We start from the raw sequence: 8,702 nt of genomic DNA on the forward strand, positions 1-8,702 counted from the left end.
CCATGCCTGCCTACCAACACGAAGGGCAGTTCCAATCAGGAACCATTAACAACCTTCCTTTCTTATGCCAAGCATTTGCCCCTATTAATTAGAAAGGGAACACAAGAAGAAAACATGGAGGTGTTGGAGCCAGAGGATGTGTGAACTTGACCAACATGCAGAAGTGTCCAAAGCCCTAGGTTCTCGTCTACAGGTATTATCTGTGAGTTAAAATGGTCACATGCACTTATTAGAGATGCTGTAGAATGCCGGGCGGTGGTGGCACATGCCTTTAATCCCAGCACTTGGGAGGCAGAGGCAGGCGGATTTCTGAGTTTGAGAGTTCGAGGCTAGCCTGGTCTACAGAGTGAGTTCCAGAACAGCCAGGGCTACACAGAGAAACCCTGTCTCAGAAAAAAAAAAAAAGAGAGATGCTGTAGAAAAAAGGGCACCTGGTATGGAGTTTCATAGAGACCATCTCCAACCTGTTGGAGATGCCCTCACATACTTATAACTGAGGTTTGCTGCAGAGGCAATTCTAAATTCTGTCAAGTTGACAATGAAGATTAGCTAGCACAGGTTGGAAGTGAAAAAACTAATGACTGACTCCGAGCTATTGAGGGTGGAGAAAGCTTTTACTGTTTAGTACAGGAGACTTCAACCTGCCTGGGATTGAGTGAGCTGTGCATAGCTGCTTAGGCTGTGGTTGGATGGTGGAACGCCATTAATGTCCGTTAAAATGAAAGAACACTTTGGATAAACCATGTTGCCTGTGGGGTGTGTGATTAGAGCCTTGTGGGGTGGGGGGGTGGGGGAATGAGCTTTAAGCCAGGGTAATGATGTCTTCCTGATTCCCTCCAAGTATCGGTGGAACATTGAGCACATAGCAGCAGGTTTTCAGAAAAAAATCACCAAAATCTTGATGGACTTGTACAAAAGTTATTGTTCTGGTGTAACTGTTTATTTCGTGGTTCCCATGTCTTTGCCATTAGCTGATCCCTCTTGTGTGGATTTGATCACCCCTGGTCTTTTACCAAATTGTGTTAAATGTGTACAGGTGTACAGCATAAACACATTATAATCTATGAGTCAGTTACTGCCCGAAGCTGGCTATCTTCAAAAAGCTCTTGGCGATTTGAGCCCAGCATATTTGGAAAATCCGGCTTCACAAGGCCGCCTTGGTTTCCAAGGTGACTCCTTATGGGTAGAAATCATGGAAAAAACCACTCATCCAAGCCTCAGTGCTTGAGCCTCACCTGCCTTTCAGAATTTTTGTGGTAATGGGTCTTTCAAGCCTTCTGTCTCTGAGAGATCTAAAAGCTTTTAGCTCTGACCGCCTCCAAGCAGAGAAAGAAGCATTTAGGGATGACGATGCATGTCTAGCAATATGGACAGAATCAGCAGCTGTGGCCCTAGGCTATCAAGAGTCAAACAAGGTCCCTCATATGGGGTTGGGGTGTCAGATGGGATAAGAGATGTACTCATCATGGACCAGAGAGTTACTTACAACTATGAATCCATTTTCAGTCTATCAGAGGTTATTTTTGAGAGCCTACTGTGTGTAAGGTAGAGTACTACATACTAAGGTTAACAGGATAAAATATGGTCCTAAGCCATGTGTCCTGAGTATTTTTAAAAATTATATTTTCATTTTCTCATCTTCTGTATGTATGTTCATATATATATATATATATATATATATATATATGTGTGTGTGTGTGTGTGTGTGTAGATATATATGTAGATATATAAGTATGTTTATATACATATATATATATAGGTACCTATATGTGTGTGTGTGTGTATGCGTGTGTGCCACAGTGTATGTATGGAGGTCAAAGGACATCTAGTAGGTATTGGGTTCCCTCCTTCCACCATGTAGGTCCTGGGTCATCAAGAAACTGAGGTCATCAGGCTTGGCAGCAACTGCCCTTTATCTACTGAGCGATATGGCCTGCAGTCCACTGCATTTTAGTTATTGTAACAAAGACAATACACAGCTATCCAGTTGTGGTGCATTGAACTAGGTCATGAAGTAGAGAAGGGCAGAATGACAGCAACATCTGGAGAGATGCCAGGTCCTCTCTTTGGACCCTAGTCTGTGCTGCCATGACCCTGAAGTTTCCTAAACAAGATCAGGAGCTAATGTATGTTAGACAGTTTGTGGGCGGGTGGGGTGTAAAATAATCCCCAAAAGAGATAATGATGTAATCCAAAGGAAAGGATTGTTGTACATCTTCGCTAAGTGATAAAAATAGCCGTTGAGTCATCTATACTCTGGAATGTGTATATATATATTGAGGTTAATTTTTAAAATGGTGGCGCCCAATCTTGCTTGTTCTTATGGGGCTGCCATGTTTCCTACTAGGCAAGGCCTGAGGCCAAGACCGGTGGCATGCTCCCGCCACTGCTCAGCTCTAGAAACCACTCAGGCTGACCAGAAGCACCGGCCCTGGCACCCACAAGAAGCCAGCCTGGGAGATGGCTCTGCCAGTCTACCAGGCTGTCTCCACAAAGCTTGGCTGAACCCCAGACAATACCCACCATCCGTGCGGTACCCGGTAGAAATGAGGCTCTAAAACTTAATTATTATCCAAAGGCTTTATACATTTGGAAATGTTCAACTAACAAGATGCCCACACAATTAGCGTTGTCATCCAATACCTAACTTTAGATAAAATTTGTTACCCCGGACTGTTCTTGATGCATCCGTATCTCTCCATAGCTGCTACATCTCTCCTCTCTCTCCTCTAGCTCCACCTCTTCCTTCTCCTCTTCCTCTCCTTACTCCTCCCACATTAGCTCCTCCCAAATTACCAAGTTTATTGTAAAATGTAGGGGGAGGGGATATCTTGCGCCCTCTCTCTATATATATATGTGTGTGTGTGTGTGTGTGTGTGTGTGTGTGTGTGTGTGTGTGTGTATATATATATATATAATTTTTATGCTGGTAATTTTTTAAGACCCAAACTGTTGTTGACCTGGCATCTTGGTGTACTGAAGGACAGTGGGCTGAGAGAAAACGGAAACTCTGCAGCAGCATCTCTAAAAGTATTTGAAGTCCTAATGTTTGCTCAGTTGTCTATATGGGTGACACTCAGCCTCCCGAGGCTTTTGACTCTCTGGGATTGCAGTGGCTTAATATTCTGTCATCTCAAGTACATGGAGCATGCATGTCCTCAGGCAGAGGAGCCCAGGCTAAGTTATCCTTGACTAGAATTCCGTATGAAGACAAGTGGAAGTTGCACACATGTGGACACTTTAGAGGACAGTTGGGAGCACCTGCAGAAACCAGCATAGTGCTGGTTCTGATCTAAGTGTCCCTCTGAAAGGGTCAGCTATTGCAGAAAGCATCAGCGTAGCAGGAAGCCTCTCATTACATTGCACCTCTTAAAGGTCTCACCCCACTCCATGCTGCTACACTGAGGACTTTACCTCCCAACATATCAACCCTTGTGAGGACGAGACACATCCAGACCATAGCAAGAGCTCCATCCAGAGAAGAGAAGAGGACTTTCCTGCTTTTGGAAAGGACACAGAAGGCACACTGTGACTGGAATTTGCAGCTTCATCTCACCTCTGTTAAAGCCAGCCATTGCAAAATCTTGTTACTTATGAAGCAGCCAGGAAGCTTTAACAGCAAAACACATTTGCTCCTTTTCTGCATGTGTGTGATATGCCTGGGTATATGTGTGGGCTCACGTGTGAGGGTGCATGTGAGTATATCAGTGCATGTGCCTGGATATGTGGAGGCCAGAAGTTGATATCAGGGGCTCTCCATGCTCTTCACCACATGCAGAAGCAGGGTCTCTCACCTTTGAACCTAAAGGTCATTGATTCGGATAGTTTAGCCTGCTCATTTGATCCAGCCAGCCACACACTGTCTCTGTCTCCTTGGGGCTAGGATTAGAGGCCGCCTGCCATACCTAGCACTTGTGTGGCTGCCGTGGATCTGAATTCCAATCTTCAGGTTTTCACATCAGGTGCTGCAGCCTGACCCCAAAACACATTTACTCTTGGCAAGTAGACATCTTGGTCGATTTTCCACTGTTTGAGGGACCCAGAGAACTCCCCCATAATATAACACCATGATGATTCTGCCAGAGAGTCCTGTTGGATCCATATTGTGCTGTTTACAAAAGGGATGCACAGAGTTGGCTGGCAGTGTGGCTAAGTGAGAAGAAAGGGTACTTACATGCACAAGGTCCTGGCTTCCATTCCCAGCGCCACACAAACCAGGTACAATGTATATTTACTTGTACTGAACATGTACAATATGTACTCCCAGCACTGGTGAGGTGGTGGTAGGAGCATAAGTTCAAGGTTATCTTCATACTGACTGTAAAGCCAGCCTGGGAAAGATGTGTATGTATAGCCTGTAGTTTTTGCTACCCAGCCTTAAGCTCTGTGAATGGCTGCCCTACCAGACCCCTCCAGACTCCCTTGGATCCTCCAATAAAAAACAACACACATACACACACACACACACACACACACACACAGACATGCACCAATTAATATTAAAATGTCTTTAAACTCAATGACTGGACACACCTAATCCTCCCCAGACATAATCCGATAGAGTGACCATGGCCACTCCAATGGAAAACTCACATGACTGGTTAGCATTATCTCCTGTAGCTACTGCCTCCTTCTCCTCCTGCCCCTCCCCACCAGTTCTCCCAGTTTCGTGCATACTTGGTGTAGCTCTAAGTGTCCCCCTCCCCATCCCCACCAAGACCCCAGTCCTCAGACATTGGTCACTATTATCTTTATTGATGGATCAAGAACCAATTGGGGAACAGGACCTTAGCCGCAGAACCAGCCCCTACATGTGTGGATTGCTTTGAACCTAGTGTCATGGAATGCTAAAAATAGTAAGTTATGATTCTTGTTCTGTTCTGCGCTTCTTTTAGAGAGCAAGTCAAGGTGCAAGGTAGCGCTTTGAGTGGCAAGAAAGCCATTCTGGTTCCCCGTGAGAGCACGTGTCCTCCAAGGTTTCCCAACACATGTACCCCATTCATGCACACATGCAGTGTATGATACATACACAGATGCACTTTATACTTTAAAATCCTACATACAACTAGAAAGCAATGACTGACATAGGTCTGGTTTTGCTTTGTTTTTGTTGTTGCGGTGGTTTGGGTTTTTTATTTGCTCATTTGTTTGTTTTTCAGTTCAAAGATATTGCCTCCAGAATATTGTTTCTCTCCGTTCCTTGTATATTTCCAGACTTAGAACATTTCCTACAACCAGAGGCCAGATCTTGAAGAGACAATAGAATTCTAACCCCATTGGAAGTGCTATAGCAAGATTTCTATGTAGAGAAGGTCAGCAGCCATCTCAAACCAAACCTAACCAAACCAACCAGTAAATCTTCAAAGGGAGTTCAGAGCTAAACATGTGGGAGTGGCAATCACTGGACATAGTATGCTTCAGAGAAGTCCACTCCTCTGTGTAAGCTTCAGAAACACTTTAGACTTTCCAGAGTCAACTTAGAAGTTGCCTGATAGCCTCTGCCCATGACCTCTGACCTCTACTCGCTTTCCCATTCACCTCCTGCCGCCATTGCTCTCCAAACTCTTTGGAAACAAGTATGTTTGTTATATATGTTGTCTCTCAAGCTGATAGCCCTCGGGTTATCTCAGACACTGCTTCCTTCTGGAAACCTTTTTTCTGAACTGCGGTTGTGGAATACCAGAGGGAATTCTGAGGCCTGTAATAAAGTAGAAAATACATTAACTGCCTTCAGAAGTCCTGAGTCTTGTGGGTGTTTCCTAGAACAGCCTTTTTCCTGTTCTCAGGGATACTGGAGGCCATCTTGACTGCTCCCCGACCCTACAAATGTAGCGCTTTATAGCAGCCATGATGATGGATATGCGTGTTACTCTCTTTTGGTTTTATTTGTCTCCAAGGACAGGGTGTTGGATTATTTTCTCTGGAAAGTCATGCCAATTCTAGAATTAAGGCAGGGTGGTTCTCTTTCCAACCCCACTTTCAACTCAGTCGTTTACGTAGGAATGTTACAGAGTTTCTCTTCTAGTTTATCATCCCGAAAACGGGGCTGGGAAAACCTCATCCTATTTTTGTAAGGTTAAATAAAACCTAGGCTTAAGACATTTTGAAAAATATATTTAATTGTAAAATATAAACATGAGGGTTTTATTTTTTCTTACTCCCCTGTTGATTATAGTTAAGAAGAAAAATGCTTTCAGCCTGGCTTGTTGAGCTGACAGATTGTATGCTACGTGGTAAGTGCTCTGCTGCTAACATACCTCCCCAGCCCAGTTGTATCCTGTTTGATTTTAATTCGTTCCCCCACCCTTCCTGTTGTAGTTTCTGAAAATGGAAACCTTAAGTCAGGTGTGGTGGTGCATATCCATCGTCCCAAAACTCAAAAGACTGAAGCAGGAGGATCATGAATTCCAGGTTAGCCTGGGCTACATAGTGATACAGTCATAAAACAACAATGGGTAGAGCTGGATGTCCAAAGAGCTACCTTGTACGCTGTGTCTGGAGTTCGTAGCTGCATGGCTGAGTCTGACGTAGCTAACCTTTTTGAGCTTCTGTATCCTCTTCAGTGAATTGAGAACAGTGTCTGTTGGGATTGCTGGGTACTTTCACTCTGCAGTTATGAGTCCTAAAAAATTTTAAACTGCTAATGAAACTGGAGATGTAGATCAGTTGGTAGGGTGCTTTGCTTGGTATGCACAAAGCCCTAGGTTTGATTTCTAACACCTCACAAACCGACCATGGTGGGCTATACCTGGAATTGAGCACACAGGAGGTAGAGAAGGCAAGAGGATCAGAGTTCAAGTTCACTCTCAGGCTACATAATGATTCAGGGCTAGCCTAGGCTACAAGAAACTGTAAATGAACCTACAAATGTGCCTGCTTGGGATAACCACCATGGTTTCTTCCGTGGAGAGAATAATTGTCCCAAACATAGACATGGGTCAAAAAATATTTTGATTATTCTTTCTAAAAGAGCTTTTTAAATTTTTTTCTTCCCCTAAATGCACGAGATACAATAGCAAGAGGAACAAGATGGACTGAACATATGACATATAACCAACAGGTGGCTGTGTTCAGAAGGAACCATGTTGCCATGTATGTTACATGATATTTACATGGCCAAAATTGAGAAGGGATCTAGGAGGGACACAATATAAATGAGTTTGATGTTATAATAAAGCCAGGTGATGGTGTACTAGGGTGTGCCCTTACCTATAGTTTGACGTTCAGCCACTGAGGTCTGGTGAATTCCTTGGGCACTGGTGACATGTTCCATGGGGCAACATTCATCTCCATGGAAACTGGCTTTCCTTGCTTTCTATTCCTAAACTAACTTCAAATGAACTAATGTCACTTGCTAAACTATGCTCCTGCAAAATGTTAGAGGACTAACCTCTAGTACCCCCAACATCCCTAGTACTGTGTATGAGGTCTTTTTGGAAGTAGAGTGTTCACATCCAAGCAAGTAAACATGAAGCCCCTGTAGTATGAGCCGTGTACTTATGAAAGGAGACAATTTGGACACAGAGAAAGCCACTCCGAGACAATGTTATGTGAAGGAAGACATCAGGCTACCCTGTGTCTTGGAACATGGGAGATGTCAAGACGACCATGGAAGTTAGGAAGAGGCATGGAACAGCCTACCTCCCAGTCTTCCTTGCTCCCGGGAAGTACATGGTGAGTAGACTTACTGAGACTCCATTATGGACTTCCATTTCCTAAAACAACTAGACGGCACAGTTCCATTGTTGAAACCACCTAGCTTGCAGCCCTTCATTATGACCTCAAGAAGTCAGCCCATGTTGGTTGGCCAATTTTCTGTACCCAACTTTGTCCCCCTGACTTGTAGCTTTCTGGGTGAGCCTGCACATGGTAAGCAGGAGTTGGCAGCGTGCACTGCAAGAGATGATACTTCCTGTGGTTTGGCTTCTGAAAGCAAATGTATTACAGTCTAATCTTAAGCCTTGGGGGTTATTCAGAATCGAGCTTCTTCGTGTTACAATTACCTCACTCCGCCGTCCTTTCCCCTAAGACTACACCTTTGAGTGTTTGAGGAATGGAAGGAGGACAGTTGACTTTTAAAACTCACTTATGCAAAGCCCTTCATTTTCTGATTCTCTCTGCAGGCTTGGGCATTTCTTGTGAAGATTTGGCATCTATTGTAAGCCTGCTTTCGTGGGGAGTTTGGCAAGCCTGTTTCCTTTTGCTTCTCTCTCTCTCTCTCTCTCTCTCTCTCTCTCTCTCTCTCTCTCTCTCTCTCTCTCTGTGTGTGTGTGTGTGTGTGTGTGTGTGTGTGTGTGTGTGTGTGTAGTTTGCATGTTGTTTCTCTGAAGGATGCTAAGACCTCCCCAGCAGGGAAAATCTTGTCTCCCTTCTCTTTGAGGAATGTTAATTTATATTACATGAACATTTAGGTTTTTTTTCCTTTAAAGAAACTTTCAGTGTAACATGTTGAGATAGTTGGCTTTAATTTAGATGGGAAAAATAAACTCATCATGCAAAGTTTTGAGAGAAGTTATGTAATTATATGTGCCCCTGACTCATTGACGTATGACATCCTATTTCACAGAAAGCATCTCATTTCTTTTTCTTTTCTCTTTTCTTTCTTTCTCTCTTTTTCTCTCTCTCTTTCTTTCTTTCTTTCTTTCTTTCTCTCTCTCTTTCTTTCTTTCTTTCTTTCTTTCTTTCTTTCTTTCTTTCTTTCT

Source organism: Grammomys surdaster, unplaced genomic scaffold (assembly GCF_004785775.1).
Source record: "Grammomys surdaster isolate TR1022 unplaced genomic scaffold, NIH_TR_1.0 137, whole genome shotgun sequence".
Taxonomy (NCBI): Eukaryota; Metazoa; Chordata; class Mammalia; order Rodentia; family Muridae; genus Grammomys; species Grammomys surdaster.